We start from the raw sequence: 18563 nt of genomic DNA on the forward strand, positions 1-18563 counted from the left end.
TGGTAGAGGCTGTGCAGGCTGTGGGTCTTGTTCCGTTAAGGCTTTTAGTGAACAACGTTGTTGAAAAATGGCGCGCCAAAATAATTTAGTAACCAATGATTCATTCCAGACCAGAACCGGGCCAAAACCCCCCCCCCCTTCTTGGAAGCTTCCCTCAGAGATTACAGACTTATGCTTCTACATCTGGATTCCACTTGTCCAGTAAAAAACAGAAACCCAGATGACTTCCATTGGATTGGTAATTAATATGAAGTAAGGACATTACATGTACAGAGAACCATGCTTATCGAGTTTCCGAGGACACAACCAGCTTGAGGACACAACCTCACATGCAACAGAAAAACGGTTTAATTCAAACTCAAAACAAATGTTTGTATTATTTAATGCAAACCGTGAAAGTGAAGACAGGAGAATTATCATTGTTGATCAGCTGCTCTATACATTACACCTTTGAAATGATTTAAATACAGTATTTAAAGTTTATAGTAGTCCCTGTTTCTGCTTCTATGGGATGCTTTACCCAAGCCTTTTTAAATATTTGAAATGTCAAAACAAGTCAAAGTTGACCACAAATCTATAGCCAAATTTATATGAATGTTCAGTATGTACTTCTATTTCTGCAATAAATTTGAGCTGAAAACAATTAAAAGTGTAAGAAAGCCTAACATTAAAAAGCTACCATTATAACACTTATATTTTGATATGAAACAAAACAAACAAAGATTAATAATAGCAAATAACTTGCATGTTAAATGCAATAATGCAGCTCAAGGCTTTTGTCATGATATATGATTACAATTAGGGAGAAAAAGCTATTCAAAACTCAACAAGAAAAGTTAAATATCACTTGTCCCCAACTTTTTCTCCACCACCAAAACTAGTTTTAACACTCTAGGGTCTGAGATAATTTTGGGGCCCCTAAGACGTTTTGACATGCCCAGAGATTTTTGCATACTTCAGCTACTTATTACATAGTATTGGCCAACATGTTTTTTTTTTTTTATTCAGTACAAACTGTGCTATAAAAATATGTGAGAAATATTGATGTACATGCTTTCCTTTTTGATAAAAAATATTATGAATGGTTAGGTTTTGGAGAAAAAAATGTAGCTGAAATAAGGTCCAAAAACCACACTGAATGGGCCTGAACTGTAGGAGTGAGAGTGAAAATTATCATGAATGAATCACACCTGAAGAGACAAAAGACACTCCCCCACTGGCTAATGTTCACCCATCAATGGCATTGTAAAGCAATGTTCAGCGGCAAAAGCTGACCCAAAACTAAATACTTGTTGTACTGCTTGCTGTATTATGACCATGTAAACACTATGGGTAAACAATGTATGTGCACTTATACAGCATGCACAAAAATATCTTTGAAATGTTATAAAACGTGTTTGCAAAACTGTTGTGATAAAGATTTTCTTGTGAAGTGACCCAGCATTTAATCAACTCATCAATCATGTTGGTGCCAATAGCCTAGAGTTTAGTGCCTTAACATACAGTATAGCACTGAGGTGCGCATGGTGTCCCCAATTTGATTCCCAACTACAGGTCCTTTGCTGATCCTTCCCGTCTTTCTTTCTGCTCCATGTTCTTTTATGTCTCCTCTCTATACTTTCCTATAAAAAAAGGTTAAAACATCCTAAAAATAATCATTAGTGATATAATTCCTGTATTATTCAATGAATCATTCAAGAAAATTGTTGGTCTGCTCATGTGTCATTTTTTAATGAATGCCATTTTGAACAAAACAATAGAATGAAAGATCAGAGATGACCACTTGTCACCACCTTTTGCTTTAAACTTAGGAACTAACTGACAAGCTAAAGTATTTAGAAATGTTCCAAAAAATGTTGGTGCTTTTAGCCTGGTGGGCAGTGCATCGACTTATAGTGCAACTGTGTTGTGAGCATCATGACTTTGAGTCCTGACTGGTGGACCTTTCCCAATCCCATCTCTCCCTTTGCTTTCTCTCATAATAAAGACAAAAATGCCAAAAGCAATAAGTAACAACTCGTATAGAGAACAGACTGACAGTAAAATACGTTTTAATAACCTTTGGGGATTTTCATTAAAAGTAACATAATTCATTTTGAACCAACGAACAGTGTAGCATAACTTTATTTTCTTTTGCACACATGGGAAAATGCATGACTCATATTTCCCTAGACATTCTTCTATTGTCATAAAATTGTGACAGACAAACCATTGACTGATATTTCGTGACAGTCTCTGTTTTGCTCGAACGGCGACAAGCGGCTAATCACGTATTCTGTGTCTGGATTATGTTTAATGGTTTCCTTCCTTCCTTTCGTGTCCCATTTTACCAGCGCATGGATATTACAGAGCATTTCAGACTATGGGATCCACTACCCCATTTTGGAATGAGTCTGAAACAAAGGTGGCTCTTTTTTTACATAATTAACACAGGTACTTCAAGGACACTGATCTGAGCTCTTTAATGCATTGCAGAGCGTGTGGGAGCTATCAGTATCTCCACCAGCACCTGCCTCTGTAAATCAAAGAGATGCGTTTCATTTGGGTTGTTCTGGTTTTGGGCCATGACTTTGAAGATGTTCTTGAACCTTTCGAAGCCAGTGTTATTGCAGATCTATCACAGATAGCCTGATTTATGTCGGTTGGGATTTTATTTGCTTTCTTAACCCTCACATTCTGTGTCCTTGGCATGTTCAACGAAGGTTGAAATGAATTACTACAATCAAGACGAGGGCTTTACCTTTGCAGCTTTGCTATTTTGTGCGCAAATGAATCAAGAATAATAGTATGAAAAAGAGAGTTTTCAACTGCTGTGAAAATGATGTCCCTCCATGTGCTGATCGTTTTTCTCCACTGATCACTGGTGAAATTGCGAGACCACAGCTGGCAGCTTGCGTTAGGGCTCATTTCCCTGTGTCACATGGCTATAAAATGTAGTTCCAAGTATTGTGTGTGTCCTCCGTTTCACAGAAGACAGCAACAAAGCTGGAAAGCCTCTAATGTGACGACTGGCCAGACTCATGGTTCTGAAAGCTGCAACCACTTAGACATTTCTCAATCTTTGCAGCTTCCCTCAAGACACATGCTTAAATTTCTTCACTTTAATTCTCTGTTTTCACACAGCCATGGGGTGTCATAAATATATATCATTTTTTCAAGTAAAAACTTTTTTAAAGTTTGACATTTTGTATGTAAAATACATTAAATGTTCACTGTACATAACTGTACAAGAACATAAACATACACAACCGAATGTCATTTTAGAATTATTTATGATTACGGCATGCAGTAGTTTCACATTTAATCATTTTACAGCATGTAATCACTGCAGTAGCTTAACATCATGCATTGATTTAAGCAGATACAATAAACATTTCTGCCTAAATGATACACAACAATAAATTACTGCCATTCGCAGATGGCATACGAATGTGGGCCCCTTTAGGCAGTTATGCGGCAATGGTGGTATTCCTTCAGCCCAGACAAAATGAATGTGAGCCTGAAGTGGCCCACCTGTACAATGGCAAAGGGGGTTCAAAAAATTCAAACGCAAATGGGCCATTTAAGGCAAATATTTGGCACATATGGCAAAATATAATCTGAATGTCAGCCTAATGTGGCCCATGTGGAAAATTATACATTTGGCCCAAACGATGGTGGACAAATGTGGGCCACAGTTGGCAAAAATGTGGCCTAATAATTTAGGAGTAATCTGGGTCTAAACCTTAAGTGGCTTACACGTGTAAGTGCAAATGTGGCCCATTATCTTTGGACATATGTGGGCCACTTTTGGCAAATATTTGGCACAGTAAATTCTGGCTAATGCTACCGTTAGCCTATAGTGGCCCGAAGAAGACATGGAAAATGTGGCCCAGTTATCTTAAAACATATGTGGGCCACTTTTGATGAATATTCAGCACAGTAAGCTATTTCTAATGTGGATTTGAGCCTATAGTTGCCCAGAGAATATGTGGCAAATGTGGCCCAGTTATCCTAAAACCAATGTGGGCCACTTTTTGCAAATATTTTGGCACAGTTAGCTCTGGCTAATGTGGCTGTAAGCCTAAAGCAGCTCAGTGAAGATATGGCAAATGGTATGAAGGTAATTCAGTTGCGAAAGTCGAGAGCTTGCAAATGTAAATGTGAGCACTTGTGATAAGAATATTTGTATGTGTAGGTTGAAATGTACACTTACAGCTCTGATGTGAACAGCTGAAATCCTCGATTTGCACACACACACAACAATCCACACACTTGTGTTTTAAATTGGAAGTTGCAGATTAATAGTTGTGTATTTGTAAAATGTCATTCACAAATACAAAGTGACAGACACACGTGTGCACGGCAAATTTGACTGCATCTTCGCTCTACAACCACAGGTCGGCACTCACAACCTCTCAGATTCGTCAGTACAACTACAAATCTCCCGCGCTCTGACTTTTGCAACACATCTCCCGCGATCTCTGTAGCAGAACTCATCTGTGCACTCGCAGATGCAGAGGCGTGAGCAGCGCTGGGCAGGGGAGGGGCGGGGCTGGTGTAAAGCTGTTTGATTGGCTGATGCCTGACCAATGAACAATGCCAGCAGCCAACAGGACTGAGGTGCAAAATAATCATTTCCCACGATTATTTTATTATTTAGGGTTTATTTAAACTCTTTTCTGAAGAGATTCTTGTTAAATCATAAATTCTGTGGAAATGTACATACCAGTAAAAGAGCAGCAAAGCCAGTTTATTGGCTAGAGCCAGCCAATGAGATGGGGCGTTTCTGTTTGTCAGGACACAGGGCAGCTCACGTTGTTGGAGGCCTCGAGCAATCAGAGGGTAAGTTATGATTTTTAATAATTATCTATATGTTCAATACTGTTAGCTAAGCTAAGGACTGTGCTGGGTGCTTCTCTTGTTTGTTTCTTATATAAGAAAACAGTTATGAGTTATCTAGGAGCTGCTTTCAATCATGTTATATGGTTCTAAAGATACGATTCAACCCACATGAAATAAGAAGTTGTAATAGTATTTATAGTAAATAATAGTACGTTTTTGAACCATACTAACTATAGTAAACTGTATTATACAGTATATATTGCAGTATCTACAACTTTGGTAATGAATGCAACAGCACACTGTAGTATTAACTAGTATGAACTTTAATAAATTGAAGTATATTTTCACACACACACACACACACACACACACACACACACACACACACACACACACACACACACACACACACACACATTAATAGCAATTAAAAATAACACTAGGCGTTTCAGTTTCTTACAGATCATACCGGTTTTTGTTATTATAACCTGCATCATATCTATCTATCCATCTATCTATTTACATGTTTGTGTACAGTGTGTCCTTTATATCACTTTTTTAATTATGAACGTTACTAACTATAGGTTATTTCTCAGTTTCCTGTAAGGATGGAGTGACAGGAGAGATCAGCATGTTTTAAGTCGATGAGGAACTCAGAGAAGCTGCATAGCTTGAATAGGATGTTATTTATGCTAAAGATGACATGATGATCCAGCTCATCTACAAACACTTCAAAATGATTCAGATCATTGAAGAGGAAGCCGACTTTATTTTCTCTTTTTTCTTGCCAAGATGACTACAGATTTGAACAAAACACACACTCACCCACAAACACAACTTTTATTTTGATAATTGTTTAATGTTGTATTTTTACACTTTACTGTAAGGCAGGGGTGTCAAACTCAGTTCCTGAAGGGCCGTAACCCTTCACGTTTTTAGTTGCAACCCTGCTTCAACACACTTAAGTGAAAGTTTCAAACAAACCTGAAGGACTCAATTAGTTTGATCAGGTGTGTTTAATTAGGGTTAGAACTAAACTTTGCAAAGCTGCAGCCCTCCAGGAACTGGGTTTGACACCTGTTCTGTAAGGGAATGTAATTTGTCAAATAAAATTTACAGTCCAAATAAGTGCAGTGCAAATGTCTAGTTACTTGTATTGAAATATTTCAGGGTTTTTCCTTGTTCATAATGAGATGGAGGTGGTAAATCCAACTTCATCATTACCCATCAAATGTTATCTCCTCTTTAATACTTTGCTCAAGCCTTAACTAATGGTCAGAAAGCAAGCCATTGTGTAAAGCTGGTTGATGCTCGCTGTAATAGAGAGAGATGATGACTGTTCAGCTTATGTTGCTTAACCCTGCAGATGAGATGCTCAAAGTGGACCCTCAGCCGAGCGATGGACACTGTCTCCCTCACCTAGTTGCTCTTCCTTTGAACACACATATCATGTTGAAGGATGCAAGTTGTGGACCTAAATCAGATGTAATGCATGTAGATGTAAAAATTAGAAAGAAATGAAACTGCTTTAAAATGTATTAGGTTTTACATATAAATACGTGTTCTTAACAGATTTGTTTCAACTTGATATTTGCATGATAAATGGCATTAGATTGTTTAGTTTTAAACAGATAGCTATATTTCAATTTTTTCAAATTTAAGCTATATATATATATATATATATATATACACATACATACATACATACAAGTATACTTCAATTTATTAAAGTTCATGCTAGTTAATACTACAGTGTGCTGTTGCATTCATTAACAAAGTTGTAGATACTGCAATATATACTGTATAATACAGTTTACTATAGTTAGTATGGTTCAAAAACGTACTATTATTTACTATAAATACTATTACAACTTCTTATTTCATGTGGGTTGAATCGTATCTTTAGAACCATATAACATGATTGAAAGCAGCTCCTAGATAACTCATAACTGTTTTCTTATATAAGAAACAAACAAGAGAAGCACCCAACACAGTCCTTAGCTTAGCTAACAGTATTGAACATATAGATAATTATTAAAAATCATAACTTACCCTCTGATTGCTCGAGGCCTCCAACAACGTGAGCTGCCCTGTGTCCTGACAAACAGAAACGCCCCATCTCATTGGCTGGCTCTAGCCAATAAACTGGCTTTGCTGCTCTTTTACTGGTATGTACATTTCCACAGAATTTATGATTTAACAAGAATCTCTTCAGAAAAGAGTTTAAATAAACCCTAAATAATAAAATAATCGTGGGAAATGATTATTTTGCACCTCAGTCCTGTTGGCTGCTGGCATTGTTCATTGGTCAGGCATCAGCCAATCAAACAGCTTTACACCAGCCCCGCCCCTCCCCTGCCCAGCGCTGCTCACGCCTCTGCATCTGCGAGTGCACAGATGAGTTCTGCTACAGAGATCGCGGGAGATGTGTTGCAAAAGTCAGAGCGCGGAAGATTTGTAGTTGTACTGACAATCTGAGAGGTTGTGAGTGCCGACCTGTGGTTGTAGAGCGAAGATGCAGTCAAATTTGCCGTGCACACGTGTGTCTGTCACTTTGTATTTGTGAATGACATTTTACAAATACACAACTATTAATCTGCAACTTCCAATTTAAAACACAAGTGTGTGGATTGTTGTGTGTGTGTGCAAATCGAGGATTTCAGCTGTTCACATCAGAGCTGTAAGTGTACATTTCAACCTACACATACAAATATTCTTTTCACAAGTGCTCACATTTACATTTGCAAGCTCTCGACTTTCGCAACTGAATTACCTTCATAAAATGGGGCCCAGTCATCTTAAAAGATATGTGGAACACATAGACTAAAGTCCCCATCATGGAGAAAAGTGTTTGCTTTAGGTGGGCTCATAGCCCTGAACCTCTAAAACCAAATTTTTTTTAGGCCTGTTGTAACTTTTAAGAACTTTGCTTGAGAAGTTTTTTCATTACAGCAAACAAGCCAAGTAAAAAAAAAATGTAAAAAAATGAAGTGAGGCACAACCTGTGAGGAAATAATATAATTTACTGATGTTAACCGATGTTAATCCATTATTAGAAGTAACACAATAACAAGCTTGCACATGGCACATAATTAAGAAGGTTTATAAGCTAAAAAAAATGTAGAAATAAAACTTCTGCTCTGAGACATCAATAATCAGCGTGAACCTCAACAACGGTGACAATTACCAAAGTGTTTAAAACTCATCAACATTACAAACAGGATACTAAAAGTGACGAAATCAACAACGTAAGCATAAACAGCAGAATCAACAGCAAATAATGAAAACTGGGGCATCAATAAGCTATATGATGTATTCATACAGCAATGCATGCTGGGATTTGTGTACTTTGCCACACCCAGCAAATGTAAGTTGTAAACCAGATCTGGGCCAGAATAAAAGCAAACTGTGGCCCAGAATAGGGTCAGTTCTGGTTCATTTGGTTGAATTCTGGCTAATATGTGGTATTGCTTTGGCTTATTTGTGGCCCAGATCTGACAAACAGGAGCAGACCGCCCTAGATCCATCATTTCATTCAGAATGCGGTCCAGATGTAAGTGTTTGGTGTGGTCCGGATCTGGGCCAGAATAAAAGAAAAATGTGGCCCAGATTAGGGTCAGTTGGGGTTCATTTGGTTGAATTCTGGCTGATATGTGATATTTCTATGGCTTAATTGTGGCCCTGATCTGGCAAACAGGAGCAGACCGTCCAAGTGCCATCATTCTATGCAGGATGTGGGCCAGATTTGAGCCACATGAATTCTGCTAGCTGGGATTGTTTATTGTTTTGATTAATCCACACTACCTGACAAAAGTCTTGTCATCAATCTCAGTTGTAAGAGCAAGAAATAATAACTTTTAGTTGATCATTTGAAAAAATGGCAGAAGGTAGATTTTACAGTAGAATTATCTATTAAACTGCATACCAATCATCACAAATACTGAAGAAGACCTATTGGAACCCACATGAACCCAAGATTCTCTTAGAAATCAGTCAAGTTTGAGATCTGCAGAGTAGATCCTGAGGATCCTGTTGATTTGTGCTGCCCATTACATTAAAAACCACAGGAGAGGGCAAATTCTTCAGCAGGAAGTCTTCTGTAAAGTGAGAAAACTTTTGTCTAAGCAAAGTCAGACCCTACTGTCCTAATGATTCATTCAATCAATCATTTTCTTTTGCGCTTAGTACCTTTATTAATCTGGGGTTGCCACAGCAGAAACTGCCATCTCATCCAGCATATGTTTTACACAGCAGATGCCCTTCCAGCTGCAACCCATCACTGGGAAACAACCATACACACTCATTCACACACATAAACTACGGACAATTTAGCTTACCCAATTCACCTGTACCTCAGGTCTTTGGACTTTTGGAGGAAACCGGAGCACCCGGAGGAAACCCACGCAAACGTAGGGAGAACATGCAAACTCCACAAAGAAATGCCAACTGATCCAGCCAAGGGTCGAACCAGCGACCTTCTTGCTGTGAGGCCACAGCATTACCTACTGCACCACTGAGTCGCCCACTGTCCTAATTAAATAAATAAAAAATCAAGGCATAATCATTTTTTATTTTTGTTATTTAGAGTTGAAATAAAGTTCCTTGTTCCTTGTTAGTTAACTCACAGTGTTCATTGTGTTAACGCACAGTGCATTATCCAATAACCTTCAACGGACACTTGTTAAAGCCAGGGTATACAGAGGAGCATTTCTAAATGAACAACACATTGAACCTTAAAGCAGTTAACCATCAGCACAAGAAAATACACTCTTGACAACTTAAAACAAGAATTTAAGACTACAAATAGACTACAGTTTGCACTAGCTCAGAGAAATTGGAAGACTGGATGTTTGGATCTCAATTTCCTCTGCAACCTTTTGATGGAAGTATAAAAATTTATAGTAAATAACAAGAAATGATCCATATGACCTTGTATAAATGGTACAGGCTACTGCAGGTGATGTAATGTTCTGAAGGATATTTTTCTTTGCACATTAGTACATTTTGAGCATAAAGTAAACATTACAAGCTACCAAAACACTGTTGCTGATAATGTCCACGTTTATCTTATGATGTGTTAGCTACTTTTTACAAAATGACGCACATAAAAGCTTATAAAGCTTAATTAATCTCAAACTGGTTTCTTGAACTTTATAATGACTCAGATGGCCTCCGCCAGATCTCTCTCTCACACACACACAGATAAACACACACATATTTTTGCTTTGTAGATAAGCATCAGACACTTGTTGGCTTCAAATTGAAAAAGCTGTTGCTTCTGTTACTTTCCTCTACTTCCAGTATGTCAACCGATATTGTAGTACTGAGTGTGCAGGCACACACAATCCTATAAATGCCTGAGGGGAGGGGACAGGGAGCGTTCTGCAAACAGGCAAACATTAAAAGGCTGTGACTGTTCTTTTTGTGATGCTATTGTCTCTTTGCTCTAGATTCCTTTCTTTCCAGTGCGCCACCTCCCTCTGAGTCCACTTCCCTAAACACACCAAGGACTAAATCTCCCTTTGTGGAGCAGAGGAAGAGCGTGCTACACCAACAGCAATCCCACCAGACTCCTGTTGAGGGCCTGGCAACAAAAGTAAAAGATCCCCCTCACTATCCTCATGTTCCCCAAAAAAACAACCACTTTGCGCAACCCCTGCTGCCATCATCATTGTTCCCGGCATGCGAGGTACATAGTGAGTCGAGATTGGATATGCCCTGACATCAATTATCAAGAGAAAGTGATAATAATTGCTTTACAGACAGAACAGAGAAGATTCCAAGGTCAGATTCCCAGAGAGCATGCCTCTGACCTTTTTATTCATTTCTTTGACCCTCAAATTAGTTGATTCTGTACACTCAGTTTTCAAATTGAGTTCAGTGCAGATTATGCCAAGAACTTTCAGTTTCTTTCTGTACAGTCACTAGTGGGGAAATTAGAACAAATGTACCAACCAAAAAAGGGTCGCATTTCCTGAAACCTTCTTAAGGCTACAGGGTTTTTAGGTTGTAACTTATTCTGTACTATACCCAATCCTTTCTACACTCTCAGAGGTATAGGTACCTGATCTGTTACTGGAGTGGTACCTTTTCAGAAGGTACACATTTGTTCCTAAAGGGTCTATTGGTTCCTCAAAAGTATATATTAGTACCTAACAATGTTAAGAAGAACCCTTTTGTACTTTTTAAGTACTGATATGTATTGTACCTTTTAGCTACAAATTTTTACCTTTTGAAAAGTTACCACCCCAGTGACATACCTTTATTTCTGAGAGTGTGTTTCCTGAAATCCTGAAAATCTTATAAGTATACCCTCTGTAAATCATACTTTTGTAAGGTTGGTTTGGATCACTCTTAGCTATACCTTAACGCCATTGATAGTTCACTTCACTGGTGATCACAACTGGGCACGAATCTTCTTTACATCTACATCAGAGAATAACAGCATGTCAGTAAGGCCAGGCAAGTTTATTTATATAGCACATTTCATACAAGGTGGCAATTCACAGTGCTTTAAACAGTAATTAAAGAGACAAGTTTAAGAAAAAAAAAAAACAAATAATGAAAGTGATTAAAAACAGATTAAAATGTGTTAAAACAGGTTATAAAATAATGAAAAAAAGAAAGACATAATAGTGTGATCTGTTGGACGTAGCACAGTGCTCATTCAGTAAAGGCTCAGCTAAACAGATGTGTTTTAAGCCTTGATTTGAATGTGCCTAATGTAGTAACATAACCGTAACCACTCTGCATTGGTGGAGTGTCTTTCACATTCACAACCTCAGCATTGGCGCTAACCTATTGCACCTCTGGAGCCTTATTCACTGGTAAACCCAAACTTTGATTAGTTATAGAATCATATCAATATCAGCAAGGCAAAGTAAGAAAGCACTTACACTAGTCTATCTGAGGCGTGCCCATGCATGTTTGACCACCAATCCTGGTTTGTTTGACAATAACTGTCATAGTTTATCAAAGATGCAAACCCCTCACTGCACTTCAGCTGTCACCTTCAGCAAACCTATGCAGCACGATAAGTTTGACAAATGAAAATTCATGAGCTGTTCTGCAAAAGGTTTGTCTGTGTGTTACTGTGTCGCAACTGACTCAAAACAATCCATAACAATATAACTATAGCAATGTCTGTTGTATTGAGAGAGAGTAGTCCTCTCTCTGTTTTCTTCTAATCAGTCACATCGAAGACGCAAGCCTGCTCTGGTCCGAAAGTAAAAATGCAATAAGAGTGTGGGCTGTTCAAATAATGGGAGCAATAGAGCTTGGGCTCAGGGCAAAATGTAGCTACACATCAAGATGAAATGAAGCACAAGATCTGTGATTGGTTGGCTTGGCAGCTGAAAGCTTTAGAGTTAAAAGGAGGCCAGTGGAGTGAGTGTTTAACAAAAGTCACCTGTGTGCCACACCAGTGTCAAGTCCTAAAGAGGAGCTGTGGATGCATGCATTTGTTTTGTGTTATTAAAGTTGTTGAACACTCACCATTTTCTGCTGACTTTCCTGAATTAGTGTGAGATTACTTAGTGTGAACTACTGTTACAGTATCTCAAAACACAAAACGCCTGAAAATACAGAATCCCCACTGCCAACTACCATTGTGGAATTGTTACTGCAGAGCAACACAGACAGAGTGTAGAAGTATAAATGCTCACAACGGCATTGGGCTATGGCATTCATCCAACATAATTGGGCTTTATAAATACCAAACAAACTCTTTATCAAACTCACTTATCCAGCATGTTTTTACACAGCGGATGCCCTTCTAGCCACAACCCATCTCTGGGAAACATCCACAAACACACTCATTCGCACTCATACACTACGGACAATTTAGCGTAGCCAATTCACCTGTACTGCATGTCTTTGGACTGTGGGAGAAACCGGAGCACCTGAAGGAAACCCATGCGAACGCAGGGAGAACATGCAAACTCCACACAGAAATGCCAACTGACCCAGTCGAGACTTGAACCAGCGACCTTCTTTCTGTGAGGCCACAGTACTACTACGCCACTGCGTTGCCTACCACACTCTCTCCATCTTCAATACCCAGCTGTGGTGACCCTAAGAAAGACACCTAACCCTTAATTGCTCCCCGTGCTTTAACCAATACCTGGCCACTGCTCCAGGTGTATGCTCACTGTGTGTTTCTGTGTTTGTGTATGTACAGCATGCGCTCTCAATACTTACTCATGTGTGTACACTTGAATGGATTATAAACAGAGAACCAATTTCAAGTTCTGGTTACCATACAGGGTGGCACAGTGGATCAGTGGTTAGCACTGTCGCCTTACAGTAAGAAGGTTGCTGGTTCAAGTCCCGGCTGGGTCAGCTGGCATTTCTGTGGGGAGTTTGCATGTTCTCCCACTGTTTGTGTGGGTTTCTTTTTCATGTGGGGTAACCGGGTGCTTCAGTTTCCAGTTGCAGCTGAAAGAGCATCCGCTGCGTAAAACATATGCTGGATTAGTTGGCGGTTCATTCCTCTGTGGCAACCCCTGATGATCAAAGACACTAAGCTGAAGGAAAATGAATGAATGAAGGGTTGCCATACAGTACTTGATGATACTCACATCATATAATTCACACTACCCTAAAAACAAGGGAAAATTGTAATTACTAAAAACATCAATCGATCTGGAAAGACCTAGTGTCTTAAACAGTGAAGCAGATTAAAAATCTTAATTAATTAATTTCAAGCAACTCTACTCTGGCGATTTCAGTATATTACTGTAGGTTGTGGTTTCAGGTCAAATACAGTCGGTCCGACTTTGGGTCCATTTTCTTTTGATTAACAAGACCATAAACCAGTCTGTCAAGTTCAATCTCTGAGAAATGTTATATGTGCTCATGCAGCGCACTTCACGTTTTGTTCTGTTTCCTGATTCTAATTTTATCAGGCAAGAGGTGCAGATTGCCAGGGCAAGAGCATGGGTTTCATATGAGTATACAGTATGTGTGTGTGTCTGTTTTACTGGCAGAATCTCTCTCCACTCTTTGCTCTCTCCCACTTGGCCTGGGCCTCTCAAAGACAGCAGTGCTTTCTTCAGTCCGTACAGTTCTTGTCGGGTCAAATCTCAGCCTAAGCCAAGAAATCTATCTGCCAGGACGTAATGAACTCGTTCGAAACAGTGTTACCGTGTTTGCAACTATAAAAAGGGCATTGACCCCAGGCATTCAATTGAACAAAAAGTCTTTTTTACATGTTATCGCAGGTGCAAGTCTTTGCACAGTGAGTAACTAAATGGATGTTCACATCAAGGGTGATAACTGTAAACTATAAAATCATTCTGAACCCAATAGAATCCACCTGAAAAACAATAATAGTCACAATCAAACTTTTTGAATGAGCTTGAGCATTTAAATTGCAAGCGGACACAACGCGTGGTTATTAAAAAATAATTTTATTCTGCATTGGTGTGGACATGAAGCAAAGTTCAGTTAAATAAGATTAAAATAAAAAAATATAAACAAATAATATTTATAAAATAATCTTTGACATGAATAGTAGCCTAATTATAAACAGTACACCAGTGGTGGAAAGAGTACTAAAAAATATTATTCAAGTAAAAGTATGATAATACATACCCAAAAATGTAGTGCAAGTAAAGTAAAAAAAAAAATTGATTGTAAATATTTTCTCAAACTATGAGTAAAAAAATTATTAGAGTAGTGAGTAGTATATTACACTGTGATTGGTTAAAATGTTTACATGCAATTTGTACGTGTGTGTGTGTGAAAACGTAAAATTCTGTAGTGCGTTTAGTTGTTGTTTAAGACTACTTGGTATTTTAGTCATCATACAGTTGTCTAAACCAGTGGTTCTCAAACCTTTTTCCTCAAGTACCACCTCAGAAAAAAATTGACTCTCCAAGAACCACCAAAATGAGCAGTATTGAAATACAGTAGCGTATTAGGCCCAGTAAAGCAGCTACAACTCTGCACAGTTAAAAAAAAAAACGTGGCAGATTACCTCAGAAATATAGGCTATATGTAATATATGGCATATTATAAATTTTTAAATATGTGTAGCATGTACATGACATATATCATTCCTCCGCGTACCACTAGTGGTACACGAACCACAGTTTGAGAACCACTGGTCTAAACCATCTAAATCATTGTGTGACATCTTCTTGGACACGTTTAATGCTTCCAAATGGTTTGCTGAATTTATTAAGCACCCATGTCTTGAGATTGTTCAGTATGATGCACTTTACTTTCTATGAGATTGGATTGAACGGGACAGAAACAATAGAACTGATTTTTCTACCGACCCAAACACCATAGACAGGAAAAAGTAAAGTAGTGGCTGCAGGTTGAAGAAAAGTTGTGTTGTAAAAGTGCCAATACAGCACTAAAAATGTACTCACGGAAAAGTAAAAGTGCACATTTTTAAAACTACTTATTCATTTGTTCATTTTTGGCTTAGTCCCTTTATTAATCAGGGGTCGCCACAGCAGAAAGAACTGCCAACTTATTCCTTCCAGCTGCAACCTAAAACTGGGAAACTACACTCTTGTATTCACACACATACACTACGGACAATTTAGTTTATTCAATTCACCTATAGCACATTTCTTTGGACTTGTGGTAGAAACCAGAGCACCCAGAGGAAACCCACATGAACATGGGGAGAACCTGTAAATTCCACACAGAAATGCCAACTGACCCGGCTGGGGCTCAAACCAGCAACCTTCTTGCTGTGAGGCCATCGTGCACTGAGCCACCATGACACCATAAAACTACTTGGTAAATTACAATTCCTGGAAAAAAAACACTCAATTACAGTAATTTGAGTATTTGTAATTTGTTACTTTACACCACTGCAGTATGCACACATCAGGCTGGAGCATGGTATTTCTGTGTGCTCAGCCCAAATTTAAAGCAGTTTGTTTAAAATCCATACTTGTTTAATTTTGTTTTGCCTTAATGTTTTGTGATTCTCAGAGTGCCTGTAGTTGTAGACTTGCACTTTATGAATGAACAAAGACGGTTTCAGTAAAAAAAAAAATCTGCTCTAATGTTACACTTAAGAAAAAAATGACTTACATTTTGGATAGCCTGAGCAAGTTAAAGCAACAAATGAAAGTGTACTTACCATTTACTCACCCTCAAGTGATTCTATACCTTTATGAGTTTTCTTTTTCTATTGACCAGAAATTTTTTGTTTGTTTGTTCGCTTTAGTTCTAGAGCACATTTAAAAACAACAAATGTTGACCAAAATGCTTTACAAAAGGACCAGCATACAAAGTCTATGCTTATATTTAAAAATAAGATAAATGTATAAAACTAATTAAAATTAATTATTTGCAATCAAAAACCAAGAGAAAGAAGGTGATTTTTTTAGATTAGCACCAAGGGAAGAACATGACCTAATATGTAAAGGCAGACCATTCCACAGACAGAGGGCTGTGGCAGAAAAAGCCCTGTCACCTCATGATTTCAAGCGTGTTTTGGGGACAACTAGCTAAAACTTGTTTTCCGACCTGATTGGCCTCAATGCAGTATGCCAGTGAAGAAGCTCACCGATGTAAATAGGTGCCAGACCATTCAAACTTTTATTGAATCCTAAATTGGACTGGGAGCCAGTGAAGAGATGATAAAACTGGTGAGATACTAGAATTTTTTTTGTCCAAAGTTAAAAGCCTAGCAACAGCATTTTGAACCAGCTGCAAGCATGCAATTGAAGCCTGTGAAACTCCTGAATACAACGAGTTGCAGTAGTCCAATCTGGACATAACAATGTTAGAAAAATGTTAGATGTCTGTAACCATTGATTTCCATAGCAGGTAAAACAAAAACCATATAGGTGAATTACCCATTTGTAAACATTTAGCATGCACGCGTATCAAGGTTGCAGAAAAAAATTAGAAGCGCTAGCATTTACAGAGAACGAATGACATCCAATGAGGTACAGAGTTTGTTATTGTATTAGAAATAAGTTATATTGATTATACATTATATATTTATTATTTACATAATGCTTTTAACGTATTATAACAGCTTGTCACCCAGTGATAAGCACATTTATTCAGCAAAATTAACATTAAAGTGAGCAGCATTCATCTGACAGGTCCATTTGCAATAGCACCCTCCTAATAATGGATATTGGATAAGACTAAATGGCCAAGCTTCCAGCCCAAAATATACAACTATCTCTTTGAAACTCCAAGTTATTTTACAAGAGAGAAGTTAAAGGCCTACAAGTCTTTGGATGCCAACAATGTTGTTCTGTGTGGTCATGTGCAAGATATAATGTAATAATTACCAGATTCAACACTGTGTAGTGCTAAAAACCGAGGTTCTGTCTAGCGAAGGACAAGGAAAGAAGAGAGAACTGTACAAGGACTGGCTACTCATCAATAAACAAAACAACTGCATTCTGACAGCGAACTGCATCTGTAAGGCAGGGTTATGTGAACTTACATTTTTACAATTCATTCTAAGCATTCAGTGTCTGCAGTTTACCAAATGTAACTGTTTTTGCTGAAATCATTGTTGCAATCAAAAAGAGTAATATATGATTCAGCATAGAGTGAACTTACCTGATATAACATGAGAACTGCAGAGTCCAGCATTTTTAATCAGGTCCTCACTCAATTCAGCTCTTATGATGGCTGTTAGCCAAAGACATCTGTGATTGGCATTAAAAGCAGCGTGGGTAGTACGGTAAAAATTATGTTTTTTGTTTTTGGACTTTTTCCGATTTTGACATCCTACAGCACAACATAACATGTTTGCTATTTGTTTGTTGCAACCCTTATGCGCGGTTGAACCCCTGTGACGTCATGTATGACCTAGGTTGGTAATTCCCCTATATAATTGCAGGTTTCCAGATGTTCTGTTCAGCAGAAAAAAGAACAATCAAACATTTTTGTAACAAGTAAAGGATGAATAAATTCAGCAGATTATTTGGCTGAAATTTCCTTTTAGGTCTTGTTAGCTGGACTACAGGATTGTAACACATGCTTTTACTGATATAATATATTATATTTACATTTATTATGTAAAAAAGTGTGTGAGAGGGTCATCCCCACCTTAACTGAAGTCAATGACCCCTACTGCATTCTCTAGGGACTCACATTATTTCCAAGAGAGACAGATTAAACTTCTTTAAAAGCAGTTTAGCATTTACTGGCTGGGCCACAGTGACTCCATGCTCAGCCAAGAAATGTTAGCTAAACCTTGTGACGTGCACGCCTGCTAGAAATAGAGCTCATTGTTCAGCAGATCCTGCTGGGGAAGTTCAAATTATTATGAAGCGTGCTCTTTGCAGCATTCAAATATTACCACAGCATCATGCTTACTTTGTAGACATGCTCACAATGGCGTCACCCCTCCAGTCTTACCTTACGTGACCTCTTATGGTGGAACGTGGGAGTTAGAACAGGTGCATCAATAATAATGTAGAAATCTTATTGTATTGAATGCAAACTCATCCAAAAAAAAAGTTCCTTGAGGATTTAAAGAGCTTAGCTAGATTGTTCCAGAGCTCCAGATGTTCTCGTTCCCTGACAGGAGCCATCCCACCACAGGATAAGCTGGACATCATTGGCATAGGCAATTCAGTGTCAAATTCCTCACACCCTCCCTTCCAAAGTGGAAAAAAGACAGCAGTTGAGCTCTTTCCTGAGATACAACCCTTGAGAGGCCCACTCAGATGCTGTGAACTAGGGGGGTTTATTGGTTAGGCTTTTCACACTGTATGGTATTTCACTCAAAGGAGACA

At 38.3% G+C, this 18563-nt stretch overlaps 1 long non-coding RNA gene across 1 annotated transcript in view; it reads right to left on the reverse strand.

Annotated features, from left to right (window-relative positions):
• LOC141375392 (uncharacterized) overlaps positions 1–18476 on the reverse strand; it is a 55515-nt gene extending 37039 nt beyond the window's left edge. Inside the window, exon 1 of the long non-coding RNA XR_015495874.1 lies at positions 18184–18476. This is a non-coding gene — a long non-coding RNA (uncharacterized LOC141375392). The remainder of the gene's footprint in view (positions 1–18183) is intronic.
• Between the last annotated feature and the right edge of the window lie 87 nt (positions 18477–18563).

The sequence above is a fragment of the Danio rerio genome, chromosome 7 (assembly GCF_052040795.2).
Source record: "Danio rerio strain M-AB ecotype USA chromosome 7, GRCz13ab, whole genome shotgun sequence".
Classification (NCBI taxonomy): domain Eukaryota; kingdom Metazoa; phylum Chordata; class Actinopteri; order Cypriniformes; family Danionidae; genus Danio; species Danio rerio.